The sequence below is a fragment of the Vulpes vulpes genome, chromosome 15, assembly GCF_048418805.1.
Source record: "Vulpes vulpes isolate BD-2025 chromosome 15, VulVul3, whole genome shotgun sequence".
NCBI lineage: Eukaryota > Metazoa > Chordata > Mammalia > Carnivora > Canidae > Vulpes > Vulpes vulpes.
In genome coordinates this window covers 102,970,879-102,992,701 of record NC_132794.1, presented here as the reverse complement: position 1 = coordinate 102,992,701, position 21,823 = coordinate 102,970,879, and the positions used below count along the sequence as shown (strand labels likewise).

General features: G+C 39.2%; 1 protein-coding gene and 1 pseudogene across 3 annotated transcripts in view; one reads left to right on the top strand and one right to left on the bottom strand.

The window, feature by feature from the left end:
- Positions 1-21,823, top strand: part of ABLIM1 (actin binding LIM protein 1) — a 342,319-nt gene that overhangs the window by 29,572 nt on the left and 290,924 nt on the right. The window lies entirely within an intron of this gene.
- Positions 15,693-21,307, bottom strand: LOC140595773 (phosphatidylcholine translocator ABCB4 pseudogene; annotated as a pseudogene).

The following is a 21,823-nucleotide window of genomic DNA, read 5'->3' as shown; positions in this document are numbered from 1 at the left end:
TATGAGGCGTGAGGGAGGGAGAAGAGACACAGACCTTCAAAGTCTTTTGTTCTAACTGAAGGATGGGATTGCTACTTACTGAATGAGAGAGAATGAGAGTCCTGAGAGAAGGAAATCAGCAGCTCATTTTGGCCAGGTTTAGTTGACAATGTTGACTAGATGCCAAGTGGAGAGGTTGAGAAGGCAGCTGAATACGTGAATCTAGAGTTCAAGGGAGTGTCCCAACTTGGAAATGCAAATTTGAAAATCGCCAATGTATGGACAGCATTTACAGTCATGGGACTGGATTAGTTTTGCCTAAGGAGTGTATATAGATGGAGAAAAGAGGTTCAAGGCCTGACAGAAGGGGAGAATCATACACGGAGACTGAAGAAGGAGCAGCAGGCAGAGACAGGAGGAGACCCACAGAAGAGCAGTGTCCTGGAAGCCAAGTGAAAAAGGTTTTCTGGAAAGATACATTTTCAAGTGTTCTAATTCTTTAATCTTGATACCTCCTAACTGAATGTTCTATGAAGTATTGGTTTCTTGCTAAGTGGGCCTACTAAATAATGAAGAAAAAATGAAGCTTATAAAGTATATTGACTTTGTGTCAAATTCAGGACCTGTCTCTACCATGCATTGTGTGCCATTGGACAAGTTTCTTAATCTCTGTTTGCTTGATTCCTCATTTCTACAATGGAGACTATAGGGTTGGTAAGAGGATGGAGTGAATTAATAGTTGAGACAGTACCTAACACATGGTAAGTGTTCAGTAAGTATTATATGCTATTACATAATAAATATTGCAACTAAAGATCAATTTTACTATCTTTGAAATTTTCTGACAGTAGCAGCTAAGATGTAAGAGATTAATGTAGATCCTTTCGGGTTTCATTTCTCTGACTGGGATTCTCGTATACTTGTTTATTCCTTATATTTCTCTTTTTACATTTCTTTTCTGTATTTTGAAATAAACATAGTTTTAAAAATCTGTATCAATCCCTTTATTTAAAGTTTTTTTTTTTAAAACCAGTTACCAGCAGGGGTTTCTTTAAGCAAAGCATGGCTAGCCATAGAGATAACATCAAAACAAGGAGAAATAATTTCATAGAACAGTGGTTTTTAAGTTTCTTTTGGTTATTGACCCTTTTGAGAATTGAATGAAAGCTCTCCCCTAAAAAATGCATATGTAAACACACACACACACACACACACACACACACACACACACAATTTTGATTATAATTAGAGGGAGTTTGTGGATCTCTAAAGCCAACCAGTAAGACCACCAAGCAGCCATGAAAATAGGCTTTGAATTGACTACAGAGTCCACATTCCTTTTTTTTTTTTTAGATTTTTTTTCTTTTTAAGTAGTCTCTGTACCCAACATGGGGCTTGAACTCATGATCCTGAGATCAATAGTCACATGCTTCACTGACTGAGCCAGCCAGGTGTACCTGCAAATTCCACATTCTTATAAGCTTAATTTTCTTCTTGATTGTCTAGTAGGTACATTTAGCAAGATCTTCAAAACGTCACAAATTATAAATTATTCATGTCCTAGTTTAAGCAAAAAGGAACTTCTCTTAGAGAAATCTCAATTCTAAAAACATTCAGTCTGGAGGAAAATGTATATACAGAGCAGGTGACCTGAGCAGTCAGCGATCTGCTCTTATAAGGGTCCCATGCTTGGAGTTAATGTTGTGTCATATCATATTGAAGTTCTTAATCATTTTCAAACAAGAGGCTCCACATTTTTTATGTCGCACTGGACTCTGCAAGTTCTGTAGCTAGATACAAACAAACATACAGCTTAAGTTCAATAGGACTTTTGATTCACTAACATTCAAATAAGAACACAAAAATTCTCAGGAGATAAACTATTTCCAGTGTGTCTTTCCAAGGTAATATTTTTATGTAAGTTATGTGTTCTTATTAGTTCTTATCTTGAAGTAATATATCATTTAATTATAATTTAATTATAATTAATTTTGCTATAATTATAATTTAATTATAATTAATTTTGCTATAATTTTGACATTAATTTAGTAAGTCTTGAGGCAAGATGTGATTACATAATAATATTACCATAAGCAATATTAAAAGACAGACAAACTAGTAAACTTTAGATTCTAGGCCAAGCAAAATACCTAAGAAAAAGAAAGGTTTTGATGTTGATGGGAAGCTGATAGTAAGGAGAGAGGAGCCAGATGGGAGGTGAGACATGAAGGTTCTTACACACCATGTTAAGATGCTTCAACCTTCCGCTGAGGCCAATGAAAGGTTTTATGCAGGAGAGTGTGCTCAACATTATTATCTTTATTTTTAAAGGTTGCCAGATTTAGCAAATAAAACTACAGATGCCCAGTTAAATTTCATTTCAGATAAGCAATGAAAAATTTTTATATCGGTACGCATAGGCAATACTTGGGATATACTTATACTACAAAGGTATTGGTAATTAACTGAAAACAGTTTTAAGGGAGAGTTCTGTATTTATCTGGCAGCCCGGTCATTTTTCTTAATATGATGCCTGATACATGGCGGATGGTATTTTAGTGCCATTCTGCTTTTCTTGTCACCTGTAGGTGGCAGTCTGATCAAATGATTTAATGGGAGCCGCTTGGCAAATCCAAGGGTAATACTGTAGTACTTCTCCATCTATTAATAAGGTTATTTTTTAAGTTAAAAAAAAAAAAGTTTAGCATTTATTTTTCATAGAAAGTAAGTTTTCATAAAAGAGAGATAAATTTTGAAGGTGCTCAAAACTAAGTATAAGTCAGTCTTCAGGGGATCCCTGGGCGGCGCAGCGGTTTAGCGCCTGTCTTTGGCCCAGGGTGCGATCCTGGAGACCCGGGATCGAATCCCACATCGGGCTCCCGGTGCATGGAGCCTGCTTCTCCCTCTGCCTATGTTTCTGCCTCTCTCTCTCTCTCTCTCTCTCTCTCTCTGTGTGACTATCATGAATAATAAAAAAAAAAAAAGTCAGTCTTCAACTTTCCCACAACTCAACCATCAAAGATTTAAACACACATGTAGTCCAATCCTAGTGGCCAACAATGCCTTTTATACTTCTAATGGTATTTTCAGAATTATGTAGATATTTGTGATATGATAAATAGGATCTTTTTTTCCCTTACGTTTCCTAGCACACTGCTTCTGATGTGTAAGATAGCTATTGATTTTTGTATGCTCATTTTTGTGTTAGACCATACTCTATAGTTCAAGTAGTGTTACTGTAAATACTCTTGAATTTTTTTAGTAGATGAATTATCTGCAAGTAATATACTTTTTCCTCTCGAGAAAATAGCAATTTCTTTTTCCTACTTAAAAAAACCTAAATGTAATTCTATTAAGTGTAGAATTAAAAAGAAACAGAAATGATTATATGGATGCCCTTAAAAAGCTATCTCTATGGGCATCTGAGTGGCATAGTCCATTGTGTCCAACTCTTGGTTTCAGCTCAGGTCATGATCTCAGGGAGGTGGAATCGAGCCCCAAATCAGGCTCCACACATATGGAGCCTGTGAAGTTTCTCTCTCCTTCTGCTCCCCACTCCCCGGCCCCGCATGCTTATGTGCATTCTTTCTCTCTCTCTCTCTCTCTCTCTCTCAGATAAACAAATCTTAAAAAAACTATTTCTATTAGTTTGAAATTTTATATTCACTCAAAATTATCATTATAATAGTTTAGTATTATAATCTAAACATACAACATAAGCTTATAGCTTGTATTTACCCATGAATGATATGATATCAATTATAAAATGGAACCATAATTGTCAATTGCATTTACATACATGCCCCAACCTCTTATCTGTTCTAAGAATGCTTTCTCTGATCACAGAGATCTGTCTTTTTACAAAGCCAAAGGAAAAATATCCTCATGAAATTAAAGTCCCAAGTGTAACTTATTCCCTTATTATACCCTTGTACTCTAGAGAAAAACAATCATCATTTATTTATTTATTATTTTTTTAATGATAGTCACACAGAGTGAGAGAGAGAGGCAGAGACATAGGCGGAGGGAGAAGCAGGCTCCATGCACTGGGAGCCCGACGTGGGATTCCATCCCGGGTCTCTAGGATCACACCCTGGGCCAAAGGCAGGCGCCAAACCGCTGCGCCACCCAGGGATCCCTCATCATTTATTTTGAATTTCAGTGCAAGAGGCTTCATTTTTTATAGAAAGCTACATCATTTTCTGGTTCCTACCATTATTCATTGTCTTTTGAGCTGTGTCAGTGTATTTAGCACTACACAAAATTCAGAACATGGTCCCTTCCCATGTCTAATGTTGTGAAGTCATTTAAGAATTAGAATCTATGAAGTCATGAGTTTTGAAGGTTGCACCTTTAGGTATTTTAGTTCACAGATATTTTAATATGTGTTGATTTATAAGCTGTAAAATAGAATTAATGTTTAAATATTTATCTGAGAAGTAAGCTTTGTACTAGGTAGCACTGTTTGGTAATAGGCTATTTATGTTGAACTTGACTAACCAATGGTTTTCATATACTTTGCTATATCTCAGTAGTTACTCTGCAAATATAAAATCCATTATAGTTTTATAAGTATTTTCCTGATTATAAGAGTATTCTGTTAATGAAAAAATTGGAAAATACAGAAAAGTATTTTAAAAAATCATCTATAACTCTATGTTGTTTTTCTCTCTAGGGTCCAGGTAGCTCTAAATAAGGCATAAGCTTTAGAGTCCAACAAAGCTGGGTTCAGATCCTATCCCTTCCACTTATACTTATTTGATGCATTTTAGGGCAAAAATCTTAATCTCATTTAATTTCTTTTTATCTTTTACTCCTCTTTGTTTAGTTGTCATCTCTTTAGAAAAGTCATGCATTGTCACTCCTTTTTTGCCTTCATTTTATTCCTCTACCCACTTCAAACTTGCTTCTGCCCCCAGAGTCTGAAAACAACCTTTATTAAGGTCACTAATGACCTACATTTTGTCAAATTCAATGCACATTTTCTTGTGTTCATCTCATGCTTCCTCTCAGCAGCAGTGTGTCCTGGAGCCTAATAGTAATGGTACCTGACAGCTAATTATGTGTGGCTTTTTCCAATTTCCAGTTAAGTAAAGACATGTTGGTGGCTTGAAATTTATCACAATGAGAGCATTTACCTCACAGAAAATCAGCAAATGCCACAAATTAGAACCTTTTCCCCCATAGCCGTTTGTTAAACATTTACCCTCACGCTGAGGCCTATATCTAGTCACCATTTCCCTGCTTAAAATGGTTCAGTGGTCTTTCATTATATTTAGTTTAAAAATAAAATTTCAGGTTTTTTTCTTTTTCATTTTCCTTTTTTAAAAGATTTTATTTATTCATGAGAGACACAGAGAGAGAGGCGCAGAGACACAGACAGAGGGAGGGAGAAGTAGGCTCCATGCAGGGAGCCTGACATTGGACTTGATCCTGGGACTCCAGGACCACGCCCTGGGTTGAAGGCAGTGCTAGAATGCTGAGCCACCTGGGCTGCCCAAATTTCAGGTTTTTGAACTGGTCCCTGCTTACCTGTCCAACTGGAAATGTGATAATTCAAGTTCACTCTGTTCTGCTCAAGCCCACTGTAACTGGTTTTCTAGTCCTTGGACAGGCCAAGTCCCCTCCCTCTTTGCCCCATACAGAACTCTTGTATATGCACCCCTTGTCTAAAATTATCTTTTCTTTGCTCTCTTTATGATTAGCTCTTACAGTTGCTTTAATTATAAATCAATTTAAATCTACCTTTTGATTGTTCTTATCTGTATTTCAGCCCCCTATTTATTTCTTGGTTGAATGAATGATGGTATCTACTTACATAAATTAGGATTTACCTTATAGAGAGATAAATAGTGAAAGAAGTACTAAAAAGTTCTTAGCATAAGGCCTCCTGCACAGTATGGGTTAAATAAGCGGCAACTTTCTTAGAGGGTTAGGGGACAACTATTTTAAAATTTAATTTAATTTAATTTAATAGTTAGCATTCCAGAGTTGTGAATAAGCATTCATGTCCTGAAGGTGGCAGTATGAAGACTCAAGATAGTCTTCCTAGTTTCACAGATGGATAGCCTTACTTAAGCAGAGCATCACTGGTATTTATGCCTCGAATTACTAAAATGTACTTATGAGACAAAGAGCTAGAATTGCTGATAGGAATTGCAGATTTATGATAACCCAAATAGGATAAGAGGAAACAAACACCAATGACAGTATGAAGCCATAAATACCTTTTGTTTTTCCCTGGTCAAATGTGTATTAGAAAGAGCATATTTGGATTTTGGCAATATAATAAGTTAGATTGTGATGATAATATGCTCTAGTTATATGATTACAAATTGAGTCAGTTAGTTTGCTATCAGAGAGTTCTGCAACCTTAACCTTGTATTAAAAATACAGCTTGTTTATCCTTAGAGCATGCAGTAAAAGGATGGAGCAACATTTGTTATTATTTTTTCTTTTTACAAAAAGGGCTTCAGAGAGTAATATCAACAACTTTCTATACTAGGAGTAAATTCAAGTAAGATAAGATTTGAAATAACATTATAAATAATGTTTAAAATAACATTGTAAATAGCATATAAAATAAAACCAATACTTAAATCAAATTTTAAAGCCATTTAAAGAATGAAGTGTATTGAAATACCTGTTGGTTTTGTCTCCTGAGAAGTGATTCTGATGCTACTAATAATCACTAGCCACTACCTCTGTGACTTTTCTAGAGTTGTGAGGGGCATGAGGACAAGGGAACATCCAGGCAATTGCATATTGCTTCTAGCTAAATCTTCGGTCCTCATTCTCTCTGGCCTCTTGCCCTCATCTTCCTTAGGGATTAGAACAGAATTTTCCAGAACTGCTCACTCTGTGTTCTCTTAACCCTGAACCCTGTGCCGTCTAGTGTGGCCTTTCAAGGGTAAAGGGACACACCCTTGGCTTGGTCTTACCACACAGGTCACAAAACATAAAGAGAAACTAAAGAGGAGAAAGAAGGCTTTGACTCACTTCATTTTTTCTCACAGAAAATTCACTTCCTTCTGGCCTGCCACTTCCTTTTTTAGGAATCCTGTTGTGTGTTCTCAAGGACTCTGTTTATCTACAACCTACATCAAAATTCTTTCTTCCTGAAGATGAAGTGGTTAAGAGGGAAGACCTGGGCTTTCCTTCATGTGTCAGAGAGTGACAGTGTTTATATACAGAATTGATTTCCTGGAAACACAGCAGCCTCAACCCCTTTTATCTGTGAATGACAAAGAATAAAAGTTACAGTCTCACTGGAGGACCACTTGTGTATCACCATTAAAAAAAATGTTGACACAATCTTCCTCCCTAGCAATTTTATTTCTAAGTCTTTCTTCTAGACATATATTTGCAAACAATTTTAAAGAGACATTCAAGGATATTCATTTGCAGCATTGTTTGTAACGGTGAAATCAGGAAAAAAGGGAAATGGTTAACTAAACTAGAATGCATCCATACTATGGAATATATCCACACTCTACAGCATTCAAAGATGAAATAGACCTACAAATACTGATATGGAAACCTGCAGCAATTTTTAGAAAAATATTTCTCTGTTTTTATGGACATGTATGCACAAGAGCTATATGTATGTAAACAAAGAAAAAATGGGTCTAGAAGGATATCCACCAACCAAACAGTGGTGAGTACTTCTGCAGAAGAAATCTGGACTTGTGGGGAAGTTAGATTAAAGTGGGCTTTTGCTTTGTTTTTGAATTTTTCACAATATGAATTTCCTAATGTACTATTTATATAATGAACATTTAGGAGAAAGAGACAAGAGGGAAAGGAAGCCAAGAGGACATGCTGGATAGTACAGTGGTTAATTTTATGGCCCCTGGAACCAGATAACCTATACTCACGTTATAGTCTGCTACTTATTTAACCTTTCTGTGCTTCTGATTTTTCCTCTGTAAACTGGGGTTAACAAGAGTGCCTACCTCAGAAAGTGGTTGTAAAGATGAAATAAAATGATGTATGTAAAATATTTGGCACCTAGCATGAGTTATGTAAGTGTTAGCTAATATTATTAACTCAAGAATAAATGACTAGTTATCCCACGTTAGTCAGAGAGAAATGATTACTTTCTTCATATTTTGGCACTGGTGAGACCTCAGGAAATGTACCTTAAAAGAAAAAAATCAATGTCAACAGCATTGGAGATGAGGCTTCTAATGGCTTTGCTGTTATCTAGTCATTCTGGATCAAAATGCATTATGGCCCACTGGAGAGAGTACAGTTCAATCAATATTAATGCCAACCCATTGCACTGAGTGTTGGAGACAAAAAGAACAACGAGGCAAATTTTCTTTTCTTAAGGATCCCATTTTGTGTGACAGGGGGTGTGGTGGAGGGTGGAATCAATCAGTAAACAGATCATTTCAACACAACATAGTTCTGTGATAGGAGTACAGAACAATGAATGGAGTTATAGAAGAAAGGAATGGCTGGTAACAAGGAAAGCTTCCAGCAAGAGGTGAAGATTCTAGGAGGATGAAGAAGAGTTACCTATAAGGTAACTAAGGAAGAAATGGGCATTCCAGGCAGAGAAAACATCATGATTTATCTGAGGAAACTACAGTAGTTTGGTATTGCTAAAATGCAGTATGTGTATGTTTTTATGTATGCGGATGTGTGTTTGGGTGGTTGATGGGATGGAGGAAGGGAAGAATTGTTGGGAGAAGTAAAGAATAACAAGTTTGGAAAGATCGTGACAAAAGGTGATCTTAACTATGTAGTATTGCAGTGGAAAGATTACTGAAAACAACCTGCCTATTCAGACAGATCAAGGGATTCTATTGAGAGGTCTCACCTTTGACATATAAACTTCTGAAGAAATATTACAGGCTGATTCTTGACTTCTGCTTCTAAGGTAGAATATAGTAACACATTGAAAGCCAGTGCTCTTGCTGCAATAGGTAAGGGGAAAAAAGGATAAGTTACTAAATCATAGTTTAAAAGACATCAGAGATTGTGGACACAGTAAGACCATAAGAATCAAAATTCTAGAGAGAAAGGAGCCCTTCCTCGATGAGCTAACAATATCTGGCCATTTTCTTCTCTGGGGATATTTGCCAGTTCCAGGCGAGGACTAAGAAATCAGGCATGGCCTAGGAAGAGGGACCTCTCCTGGGAAAAGAGAAACTAGTGGAACTTTTTTTGGTGATGGTGTGGGGCTGGCTTGACAGATTGTAAACCAGTTTAGAACTGAACACAAAGGAGCATTTGTTGATTCCTGGATCCTAGAGGACTTGACTAGGAGCTTCTAAAAGGCAGAATGAAATATCCTAATTTCACAGAACTTGAGAGACAAAGTCCCACCAAAAGGAGAGATCCTGCCACAAATATACAGTCAATTACCCCCTTTAAACATTTGCTAAATATTGAAAGATGCATGGGGTCAGAAGGCAAAAAGCTAAATTCAAAACCTCTAAATGACAGAACCAATTCTGAAGAACTGAAGAGATAGAGACCCTGTAGGGTCTCAATCAAAAGCCAGGAGAGCCACACCTGAAGAATGGAGACAACAATATCCCTGTTTTGGTTGAGGTGATCTGCCTATTTAATGCAAGATGACATCATCTGCAGCCTCTGGATTCCTGTATACCAAGCCTGGCATACAATAAAAATTACAAAATTATGAAAATGCAGGAAAATATGATCAATAGTCAAGAGAAATAATAGCCGATGCAAGCAAAGTCAAAGATAGATTTGTTCATTGTCTCATACTTATGATCATATATAGGTCCTCTGAAACTCTCTTCAGCACCCTGAGTTAGCTTGGCTTCACACCCTCTGAATATTACATGATTTGGGACTTTGCAAATGTATGACATAAAGATCATCCATGCCAGGCTGTGCAGATTGGAGTTCTATACCCCTGTAAGGCAATGTTCACGTTTGTACTCCATGGGCTGGACTTTGCAATCAAATCATAGCATCACTGTGATCTTGTCATCAGGAGTTGAGATTGCTTTGACCCTGTTAGTAAGAGCTTTCTGCCCATATATCAGGAATATTACTTGTACTAGAAGCTTTTATTCTGATTTTTAAAACATATAATATTGATTTCAGTGATTAGGAATATTTTCTTTTGAGGGGCACCTGGGTGGCTCAGTGGTTAAGCATCTGCCTTTGGCTCAGGTTGTAATCCCAGGGTTTTGGGATTGAGTCTTACATCGGGCTCCTTGCAGGGAGCCTGCTTCTCCCCGTGCCTATGTCTCTGCCTCTTTCTATGTGTCTCTCATGAATAAATGAATATTTTATTTATTTATTTATTTTTCTTTCTTTCTTTTTTTTTTTTTTTTTTTAAGGGATATTTTCTTTTGAGAGAGAGAGAGTGAGCATCCCTGCACGCAGTGAGGTGCTCCACACCCAGCACAGAGCCTGACACCAGGCTGGATCTCATGACCCTGAGATTACAACCTGAGCCGAAATGAAGCATTAGACATTTAACCAACTGAGCCACCAAAGTGCCCCTGACTAGAGCTTTTTAGGCCATTAAAAACATCTGATGTGTGGCTTAGTCACAAGATGTAGGCTAGGACATTGTTTTTTTCATGTTACTTAAGAATTTCCTGCACTTGGGACAGCTGGGTGGCTCAGCGGTTGAGCATCTGCCTTTGGCTCAGGGCATGATCCTAGATTCCTGGGATCGAGTCCCACATCGGGCTCCTTGCATGGAGCCTGCTTCTCCCTCTGCCTCTGTCTCTGCTTCTCTGTGTCTCTCATGAATAAATAAATAAAACCTTAAAAAAAAAAAAAAGAATTTCCTGCACTTGCAGTGTGAAGAGAAATGGAACATTTCAGTGTTACAAGCAGCAATGCCATCCTTCGACTGTCGGTCCCTTTGGTGTGATTTAATGTATCTAAATATTGGCTGAGCTTTTGTCATTTGTGTGTCTCCAACACTCCTGGAGATTTGTCGTTAAGTGAAACAGAACAGTGAGAACTTCCTGTGGCTAATATGCCCTTTCTGGCCTATCTCTGGTGTTTATACTTGATCTTAGCCCAAAGGCCAAGAAGCAATGGCCCATCTGTGGTGTTTAGAATGAGATCCGTTATATATAGCTTGGGTGCCTTCCTCTCTTCTGAACTAAGGGGAAACTAGCCGTCAAAGATGTCTAATCCTTGATGATTAGAATTTGCCATTTGGCACTTCTCATCCCTTAAATGTCCCATGCAACATCCAGATCCCTTCTTAGGCTGTGTAGAATACTTTCCCTCTTATTGTGTACTCTTTTTTTCTTTTTTTCCTTTAAGGGCAGTAGTCTCTGGAGTGGGTGTCTTTGGACAGCTCGTACTTTTTTTTTTACCTGACTCCTGCTAGAGAATAAAATCTTTTCTTACCTCTGCCTTTATTTCCTTGTACTGATGTCTTTTAATGGCAGAGCCTACTTCTGAAACAGTTACAATCTCCACTCTGTCACTAGCCCTCATGTCTAAAGGACCTTTAAGGTCCTTCAAGCTTCACGTTCTGGCCTAAATCTGGACTCAATTACTTGTTCCTCTGTTTTGACTTTATCTCCCCATTTTTGGTCCAATTTTTCTCTTAATTTCCCCCCAGTTACTGCCAATTTTTCTCTTAATTTCCCCCCAGTTACTGCCAACTTATACTTCCAGCATGCTGTATGATCAGCCTCTCACCGTCTGCTTCGAACTAACAGTTTCATTATGTTAAGCGCCCCCGCCCCATACTGGTAAGTAAACCATTTACTATTTACTGAAGGATAGAATAGATCCCATTCAGAACACAATTCCCAAGAAACTGACTGATATCAAACTCAGCAGTATGCTTCACATCCAAATAGCCATTTTAAGCATGATCACTTAAATTTCTGAAACATGGGCACAGCTAGAGGCTGAGATGAATTGAACAAAGATTCCAGAACGGAAGTGGCAGACAGGTTGATGTCTTCATGCATTAGTTCAGGAGCTCCTTCGGTGAAAAATAGGAACCTCCTGGGGGTGTAAAGTGTTAGGATCCACAAAAAGTGCCTGTTATCAACCAAGTAAATAATTACCATTTGCCCAATGGTCTGTAATAAAAAGTTCTTTCATATACAGTATGAGACTTTCTGCTCCCAATAACCCTTGTGAGGTGAATATTATTCTTATTATGTGCATTTTTAATTTATTTTTAAAAGGAGGCTCCACAACCAGTGTGGGGCTCCAACTTATGACCCCAAGATCAAGAGTCATGTGCTCTACTGACTGAGCCAGGCAGGCACCACAATCATGTACATTTTGAACCAATAGCTAATTTTATGGAGTATTTACTATATGTCTGATTATGGTGATATATAACATTGATTACCTCTTTTAATTCATTAAAAATCCCAAAGAGGAAGCAACTATTTCAGACGAGGAAATCTGAGGTTGTGGTTAAGGATGTAAGAGTAGCAAATGAGAGAGCCAGGATTTAAAAATCCCAAGCAATTAATCATTAAATTTGGGAGTTAAATGAGTTTTCTAAGGTCTCCCAGCCAGGAAGTTTAGGATTGGAATTGAGCCCAGGGCTTCTAGTGATTTATTTAAATACAGCTTTATTCACATACTGTACAATTCACCCATGTAAAATGTAAAATTCATTGACTTTTTGTATGTTCACAGAGTTGTATGTCTATTTTAGTCAGCTCAGGCTGCCATAACAGAATATCACAGACTGGGTGGCTTATGCCACAGAAATTTTTTTTCTCACAGTTCTGGAGACCAAGTCCAAGGTCAAGTACCAGTGTGGGTGATTTCTGCTGAGGGTTCTCTTCCTTGGCTGAAGCATGGCATTCTTCTTGCTGTGTCCTCACATGGTAGAAGGAAAGACAGACGCCAAACTCTGGTGTTACTTATTGTAAGAGTACTAATCCTATAGTGAGGAGCCTACCCTAACGCCTCATCTAAATCTAATTATCTCCCAAAGGCTCCCTGTCCAAATACAATCACTGGAGACTAGGACTTTAACATATATTTTGGGGAAACACAACTCAGTTCACAACACCTCAATTCTCAGGTCAGAGGCCACATAGTAGATTAATAAGTGTCCTCTCTCCCAATCAATCCAAATTCTCTGGAGAGAGAACTGGATTGGTCCAGTCTGGATCAAGTCTTCAGTCCAGTCAACTATGGCCAAGCAGAGACTGCTATATCACTGAGTTATAGTGTGGTTTAAAGAATTCTCTTGTTTAAAAAAAAGTATTTACCATACAAGTATGTATCCCTAGATGATACATTTTCTAGTACGGCTTGTTTTTAGCAATGTTCTGTTTCTACGATTCAACCATGTTGTCGGGTGTGACTGTGGTGCATTCATTATCATAAATTATAATATTCCAATATGTGACTGAACCATACCTCGTTTTACATATCTTCAAATTTGTTGATTCTCTCTTTAGATGTGTTCAGTCTACTGATGAGCTCACTGAAGAAGTTCTCATCTCAGATATATCTAGTATTTCCATCCTACTTTTCTTTTTTATTATTATCTTTTAAAAGATTTTCTTTATTCATGAGAGAGACACACAGAGAGAGGCAGAGTCATAGGCAGAAGGAGAAGCAGGCTCCCTACAGGTAGCCTGATGTGGGACTCCATCCCAGGACCCTGGGATCCTGACCAGAGCCAAAGGCAGACACTCAACCACTGAGCCTCCCAGGTGTCCTGCCATTCCACTTTTCTTATTGTTTCTGTCTTGTTGCTAAAATTCCCCATCTCTTTATGTTATCTGTCCTTCTTTTCCACCAGATCCAGATTCACTGTTACCTTAAAGTTCTTGTCTAGTCATTCTTTTTTGTTTTTTTTTTTTAAGATTTTATTTATTGGGACACCTGGGTGGCTCAGTGGTTGAGCGTCTGCCTTTGGCTCAGGGCATGATCCCAGAGTCCTGGGATCGAGTCCCGCATTGGGTTCCCTGCATGGAGGCTGCTTCTTCCTCTGCCTATGTCTCTACCTCTCTCTTTCTGTGTCTCTTGAATGAATAAATCTTAAAAAAAAAAAAAGATTTTATTTATTTATTTGTGAGATACACAGAAAGAGAGGCAGAGACATAGGCAGAGGGAGAAGCAGGCTCCTCACAGGGAGCCCAATGTGGGATTCAATCCCAGACCAGGGATAACACCCTGAGCTGAAGGCAGATGCTCAACCACTGATCCACCCAGGCATCCTTTGTATGGTCATTCTGAAACCTGGGTTATGTCTGAGTCTGGTTCTATTTGATATCATTTTCTTTCTTCCTGAAGAAATTTCTTCAACATTCTTTTTTTTTGAATTTTAATTTTAATTTTTTAATTTATGATAGTCACACAGAGAGAGAGAGAGAGGCAGAGACACAGGCAGAGGGAGAAGCAGGCTCCATGCACCGGGAGCCCGACGTGGGATTCGATCCCGGGTCTCCAGGATCGCGCCCTGGGCCAAAGGCAGGCGCTAAACCGCTGCGCCACCCAGGGATCCCTTCAACGTTCTTATAGTATAGGTCTGCTGGTGATGCATTTTCTCAGCTTTTGTTTGTTGAAGAAAGCTTTGAATGTTTCTGAAGAGTACTTTTGCTAGATATGGAAGTCTAGTTTGAGAGTTTTTTCTTTCAACACTTAAAAAAGTCTATTGTCTTCTTTATAGTTTAGGTCTGTTATGGGGTCTGTTCTGCTTCTTACCTTTGTTGTTCTGCATGTAGTATATCTTTTTTATTCTAGCCACTTATATGATTTTCTCTTTGTTAGTGGTTTATAGCAATTTGAGGGGTGCCTGGTAGCTGTTGGTTAAACATCTGGCTCTTGATTTCAGCTTGGGTCATGATCTCAGAGTTGTGAGATCAAGCCCCATGTCAGGGTCTATACTCAGTGGGGAGTCTGCTAGAGATTCTCTCTCCCTCTCCCTTTCTCTCTGCCTCTCCCCCAGCTCTCCCTGTATCTCAAAAATAAATAAATAAATAAATAGTCTCATGCTCTTTTGACTGAGGCAGCCAGATGTCCCCAGTCGATAGCCTCTTTTTAAAAAAATATTTTATTTATTCATGAGAGACACAGAGAGAGAGTGAGAGAGACAGAGACACAGATAGACAGAGGCTGACACACACACACACACACACACACACACACACAGAGAGAGAGAGAGAGAGAATGAGAGATGCAGACGAGGAGTAGGCTCCTCACAAGGAGCCTGATGTGGGACTTGATCTCTGGACCAGGATCATGCCCTGAGCTGAAGGCAGATGCTCAACTGCTGAGCCATTCAGGCACCCCTGTCCATAGCCTCTTTTAAACATGTGCTCTACCTATAGTTAAATATCTCTTTCAATTTCTAATATTGTTCATTAATGCCTTTTTTGTATCTTAACCAATTTCACTAAAGGTTGTATATTTTCTTAATCTTTTAAAAGAACAAATTTTTACCCTACTTTATAATTTCAAATATGTTAACATTTGGTTAGATTTATCTACATATAAACAAATATTTTTCCCTTATTCTTCTATCTCATACCTATTAACAGAGATCATTTCTTTCTATATACTTACATTATATATATAATGCAGAAATTAGTGGAAATATAATTATTTATTTAATCTTAAAATATCTTTATTTTGCCATTTATTTATTTATTTATTTATTTATTTAAAAGATTTTATTTATTTGTTCATGAGAGACACGGAGAGAGGCAGAGACAGGCAGAAGGTGAAGTGAGCTCCCTGTGGGATTAAGCCCTGAGTTGTTTTTTTTTTAAGTCAGAAAAAAAGTTTTATTTTGTATTTCTTTTTAAGATATAGCAAGAGTTCCTAAGTTCTGTGTCCCAGTCTGGACACTGACCATGGAAAAATAGATGCCTTTCTGAGCCAGCAGCTGTTGATGCGTGCCATGCTCTTTGACTTTGCCATTCTCAAACAGCACTATTATGTCTGCATTCTGGATGGTGGACAGGTGGTGGGCGATCATGATACAGGTCTGGCCTTCTCGTGCTTTGTCCAGGGCTTCTTGGACAATCTTTTCACTTTCAGTATCCAGAGCTGATGTAGCTTCATCCAACAATAGGATTTGAGGTTGTCTGATGAGGGCTCGAGCGATAGCAATCCTCTGTTTTTGACCTCCTGAGAGCTGAGTTCTCTTATCTCCCACTCTTGTTTCATATTTATGGGGTAAGGTCTCGATGAAAGGATGTATGTTGGCTGCTTTGGATGCATTCACAATTTCATCCTGGCAATATTCTCAGCAATGCTGCAGTCAAACAGGACAGACTCCTGGGACACAATTCCAGGGTGGGCTGTGAGCCACTGGATGTTACGTTTCTTTGCTTCTTGACCATCTAAGAGCACTGTTCCAGCGACTGGGTCATAGAAGCGCTCTAGGAGCTGGACCACTGTGCTCTTCCCATAGCCACTGCTGCTGACCAGGGCCAGCGTCTGGCCCTTCTTCACCTTAAGACTCAGCCCCTGGAGCACGGGCACTTTTGGCCACGTGGGATAGTTGAACACGACTTCATTAAATGTCACATTTCCTTCAAATTTACAGGGTGGAGGAGGTATAACATTTCCCCACGCAATAGGACTCGCTTTTCTAACAAAACCTGATCGGAAGTGACACTCATCACTGCCAAGCAGAGCTTTCCTTTCTCTCAAACGGGGCTAGCAGTGGTGTTCCATGCAGCAGTGCTCTGGCTGTGCACATCCTTGAGAGGCACGGCAGAGCCGTGGGCGTGGGGGCAGAAAGCCAACATTGGCTCTTGAAAATCAGGGACTGTGCGGTTGCTCCTCACGGCTGTGGAAGCCCAGCCTGTGCTGCAGAGCCTGCTGCCCTGGCGCCAGTGCTCAGGAGATGTGGGGGCTCTCGTCTCTCAGTCCCCAATTGTCCTACTTTGGGATAATTTTTTTTTATTTTTTTTTAAAAATTTTTATTTATTTATGATAGTCACAGAGAGAGAGAGAGAGAGAGGCAGAGACACAGGTAGAGGGAGAAGCAGGCTCCATGCACCGAGAGCCCGATGTGGGATTCGATCCCGGGTCTCCAGGATCGCGCCCTGGGCCAAAGGCAGGCGCTAAACCGCTGCACCACCCAGGGATCCCCGGGATAATTTTTAATATACTTTAAAAAATCACTTGGTATTTTTATGAGACATTAAATTTTTATCAGTATATCAGCACCTGGCACATGTGAAGTATTCAATAAATGTTTGTTCTTTAAAAAAAAAGGCAGACACTCAACCACTGAGCTACCCAGGTGCCACTGCCCTCATGTTTTAAAGACATTTTTGTTGTTTATGCAATATTAAATGACTAGTTATAGTCTAAACGAATTTCATTGTCTTCTGGTTTTCATCATTCCCATCAAGAAGTCTGTTGTCAGTCTGCTATCTCTTTATAAGCTGTGTGTCTTCTCTTTGCTTTTCTGGTCTTCTTTTTAAAATGTCTTCAGTGTTCAGTTTCAAGTCAATGTAATTTTTATTCATCATGCTTGATATATGCTGTATTTCCTTTATCTATGGATTTATGGTTTTCTATAAAGTTTTCAGCTGTTATTTCTTGAAATGGCATTTCTCTTCCATGATTTCTATTCTCTTGTAGGACTTCTATTAATTATAATTAATGTGTTAACTCTACATTAGTCCTCATCCTTTTCTTCATATATCTTAACCTTTCTTGTATTATCCATCTCTTTATATTTCAGAGTTGTATTCTTAGTAGTTTTTAATATCTACATTCCACTTCAGTAATTCTTTCTTTGGTTCCAACTAATTTTCTGTTTTACCTATCCATTGAATTTTTTAAAAATCTGTTGATATTTTAAATTTCTGTTTGGTTCTTTTTGAAATTTACTTGGTCATTTTTGATAGTCTCTTGTTGGCTCATTTTTGTGATTTATATCTTTTATTATTTTATTTTATTACTTTATATATTTCAACTTTTATTTTATTTTTGTAATTTTTAAATTTAAACATTTTTTTGACAGAGAGCATGAGCAGAGAGGGGCAGTGGGAGGAGAGAATCTTAAGCAGGCTCCATGCTCAGCACAGAACCTGATGTGGGGCTTGATATCATGACCCTGAGATCATGACCTAAGCTAAAATCAAGAGTCTGATGCTTAACCAACTGAGCCACCCAGGCACCCTATGTATTTCGTAATTTTTTTATTATGACCTCATTTTTGGTTGATCATCTGTGGAATCCAGGGGGTCTAAATTAGGAATGCTTTTACCAAAATAAGATTTTTGTTTGCTTCTCTTGGGAGCCATGGATGGTACTGATGTGGGATCGTTGTAACCCCTTTTAGTGGCCTGGCTTAATGAAGAGTCTTAGGTCTAGCTTCTCCAGCTTGTATATCTGTCTACTAGAATGCAAATGTCTGTGAGGACAGGGACTTTATCTAACTGTTTGCCATAACTTCCTCATTGGCTACTACATGGTATAAATTTCAGACTTGTTTGCTGAAAAGTCATTGAACAGCTCAGCTTGCCTTTTTTTAAAACTTGAAGTTATACAAAATGTAGAATTATTGTCATGTTACTTATGAGAAATTTAAGTTCAGAATGAGAAATGATGGTAAGTCAGCAGTTGAAAAGCTGTGGGAGTAAGAATCAATATTCAATCATTTAAAAAATCAATAAAGAAGATGGTTACCAGAGGGGAGGTGGGTGGGGTGATGGGTGAAACAGGTGATGGGGATTAAAGAGTACACTTATGATGAGCACTGAGTAATGTATAGAAGTATCAAATCACTGTATTATACACCTGAAATCAATATAACATTGTATGTTAACTATACTGGAATTAAAATTTAAAACTTTAAAAAAATCAATAAAAAATAGAAATTCTGATAATGTATGCTAAATTTCCTTCTATTAGAAGTTGAGGGATACATGGGTGCCTCAGTGTTTGCGTGTCTGCCTTTGGCTCAGGTCGTGATCCAGGGGTCCTGGGATGGCCTCATCAGGTTCACCGCAGGGAGCCTGCTTCTCCCACTGCCTATGTCTCTACCTTTCTTTGTGTGTCTCTCATGAATAAATGAATAAAATCTTTAAAAAAGAGAGAAGAAATTGAAAGGGTATTTTTGGCAAGAATCAAATAGTAACATCTTTTTCAAACACAGACTGAAATGTGTTTTTTCCCCTTAGTAGTATATACAAACTCCTTTTTATAATTTCAACCAATAGAATATAATTGTTTTCGGACTTTAAAAAACTGGCACATAGGGGCACCTGAGTGGTTCCAACCCTTGATTTCAGCTCAGGGCATGGTCTCAGAGTTGTAAGATAGAGCTCTGTGCTGGGCTCTACACTGTGTGGAAGCCTGCTTATGATTCTGTTTCCCTCTTCCTCTGCCCCTCCCCCCACTCACAGAAGCAAGTGCCAAAAAATTGGCATTTAATTTTTCTCTTAAAATTCTTTGCACCTTTGCACATTGTTTTTACAATGATTTCTAAAGTATTATCAGTTATTTTAGATGAGAAGTTGTTAGAATGTTAAGCTACTAACAGAAACTTGGTGCTATATGGTAGGAAGAATGAGTTTTAGAGTTCTAACATCACAGGAAGAGATTCTGGGATGTCATGATTGATCCTCAAAGGTATTTCAAACTCTCGTAACTCCAAAATATAAGCAAATCATATAATATTAAAAGGCTGAACTGATTCATAACTTGAAGGCTAATGCTAAATTCATAGGGAAAACTTGCTCTAGTCAAAGATAATCTTTGACAATAAACTTACAATTTCCCAATTTTTCCAATTTGTGTCTGACATAAAAATGTCCTGTAATATACTTCCAGAACAAATTCAATTCCACAAAACTATCCAAGTCTCTGATTTCAAGGAACTTAAAAACAGTTGGGGAGACAGGAAACATATATACCCAAACCATTCAGCAGCAACGCACAGCATTGTATTAAGTAAAAATGGGTGGCTCTGAAAATACAGGCTATAGAAGTTGAGAGAACGAGGAGATCCCCAGTGTGGGTGAAGGTAGCTGGAGAATATTTTATGAGAAGGCAATGTATAAGTTAATTTGAGCGAGAAGAAGGGCATTTGGGAAGAGCAATGAGAATGAGCAATGGGAATGAGAGACACTGGATATTATAATATTATTGAGAAACAGGGGACAGTATCCCATCTACAAAAGTAGTTGTACTACAACAGCACTTCCTTAGGGTAGTAGCTAGGATGATGCTGGGGAGGTAGGAGAGCACAGATTATAGAAGACTTAAAAATCTCTGTAGACCTTAGCCTCCATGTAGACATTTCTATCTTGTTCACCATTACAACTCTAGTATTTACTGTAGAGAATGGTGCTTGGTATATTTCAATGAAATTCTGTTGAATGGATTCATTGTGTAGATGAAGACACTTTGAAATGTTGAGGCTTTATCTTGAGATCAGTGGGGATTCCCAGGAAGTTTGGGAGTGTGAAGATACCTGAGTATAAACAGTGTCTTAGGAAAACTATCCTCAAGGTTATAGACAGAATCACCTGGAGGAGGTGGAGACTGGATGTGGGGAAGTCAGGTAGCCTATTCATGTAATCATTCTTTGGGTGAGAAGGGTTAATAGTGGGTTGAGGATAGCCAGAAAGAAGAGTTATTTTGAGATCGAACCAACTGGATTGTGATTTATTGGCAAGTTTGTCATCTAGAATACAGTAAAAAAAATGTTGTCAAGATGGATGAATGAGTTAATTTTTGTAGTGGGTAGTTGAATGTGAGAATTTCTACTTTCATCACTTATCTTTTTTCTAGCTATTTCCTTCTCCAGATGATCATTCAATTGGGCTTTCTTTGATGATGCTCAATTTTCCACCAATTTGTTATTTTACCCCCCCTGGAGCTATTAGGTTCATCTGTTCTTTGAATACTTCTGGGTTGTCACACCTATTGCACCTCTGAGGACGGATTTGGGAAGCGCCCACGTAGAAAATAACTAGAATATGTGTTGTGAGCATGCGAGGAGGAAGAGCTGACAGAGAAGGGAGTGAGTGTGAATTCCTGAAACTTGGAATTCTCCCACCAGTCTTACGGGTTAAATAAGGTACTGTTGATTGTTCCGAAAGCTTAGAAGTCCAACGTCTTCAGTTTATAACTTCTGGATCTGGTGGCTTTGTTATGTTGCTTACTACCATCAGGCTCCACCATCAAGGTTTCTCTTCTGGGCTCTAGAAGGCTGTTTTTGTATATTCTTTTTACCCTGGCATATGCAAAAAGCGGATTTGTTTGGAGCGTGCACCCTAGTCTCCAACCTAGCCGAGCTGTGACACTTCAGAGGTGTCCACAGACATTCCTTGGGCGTCTCCGTTAAGCTAAGCTCTGTCTGCAGGGCTTACCTCCAAGGCATCCGAAGAGGAGTCCCGCCCATCCCACCCAGACGACTTGGAAAGGGCTCGTGCGTGGGTCACTAATTCTGCTTTGACCCCCCCCCCCCCCCCCCCGCAAGCATGAGCTGCCCAAGGCCTTGTACCCACTGAGGGCCAAGCCCCCCTGGGGCATCACTTAGGGGAGGGAGCAGAACGGCCCTTTCTTGCTTGCTTTCTCGGGGACCAAAGCAGGAGGCTGCAAAGCCCCTAACAACAGCCACAATATTGTTATTAATTATTTTAAATCAAGAATCCCAGCCGTGGGGGGGGGGGGGGGGAGGGGAAGACGCAGACCCCCTAGTGCACGCCCCACCTCGCTGGGGACAAAAGCCCCGCCTGGCGCCGCAGCCCAGGACAGGGTGGGCCGGGCCGGGGCGGGGGAGGCGGGGGAGGCGGGGGAGGCCTGGAGGCCGGGGGGGGCGGGGGAGGCCTGGAGGCCGGGGGCGGGGGAGGCCTGGAGGCCGGGGGCGGGGGAGGCCGGCGGGCGGGCGGGCCCCGCCCAGCGCGGGCCGCGGGCT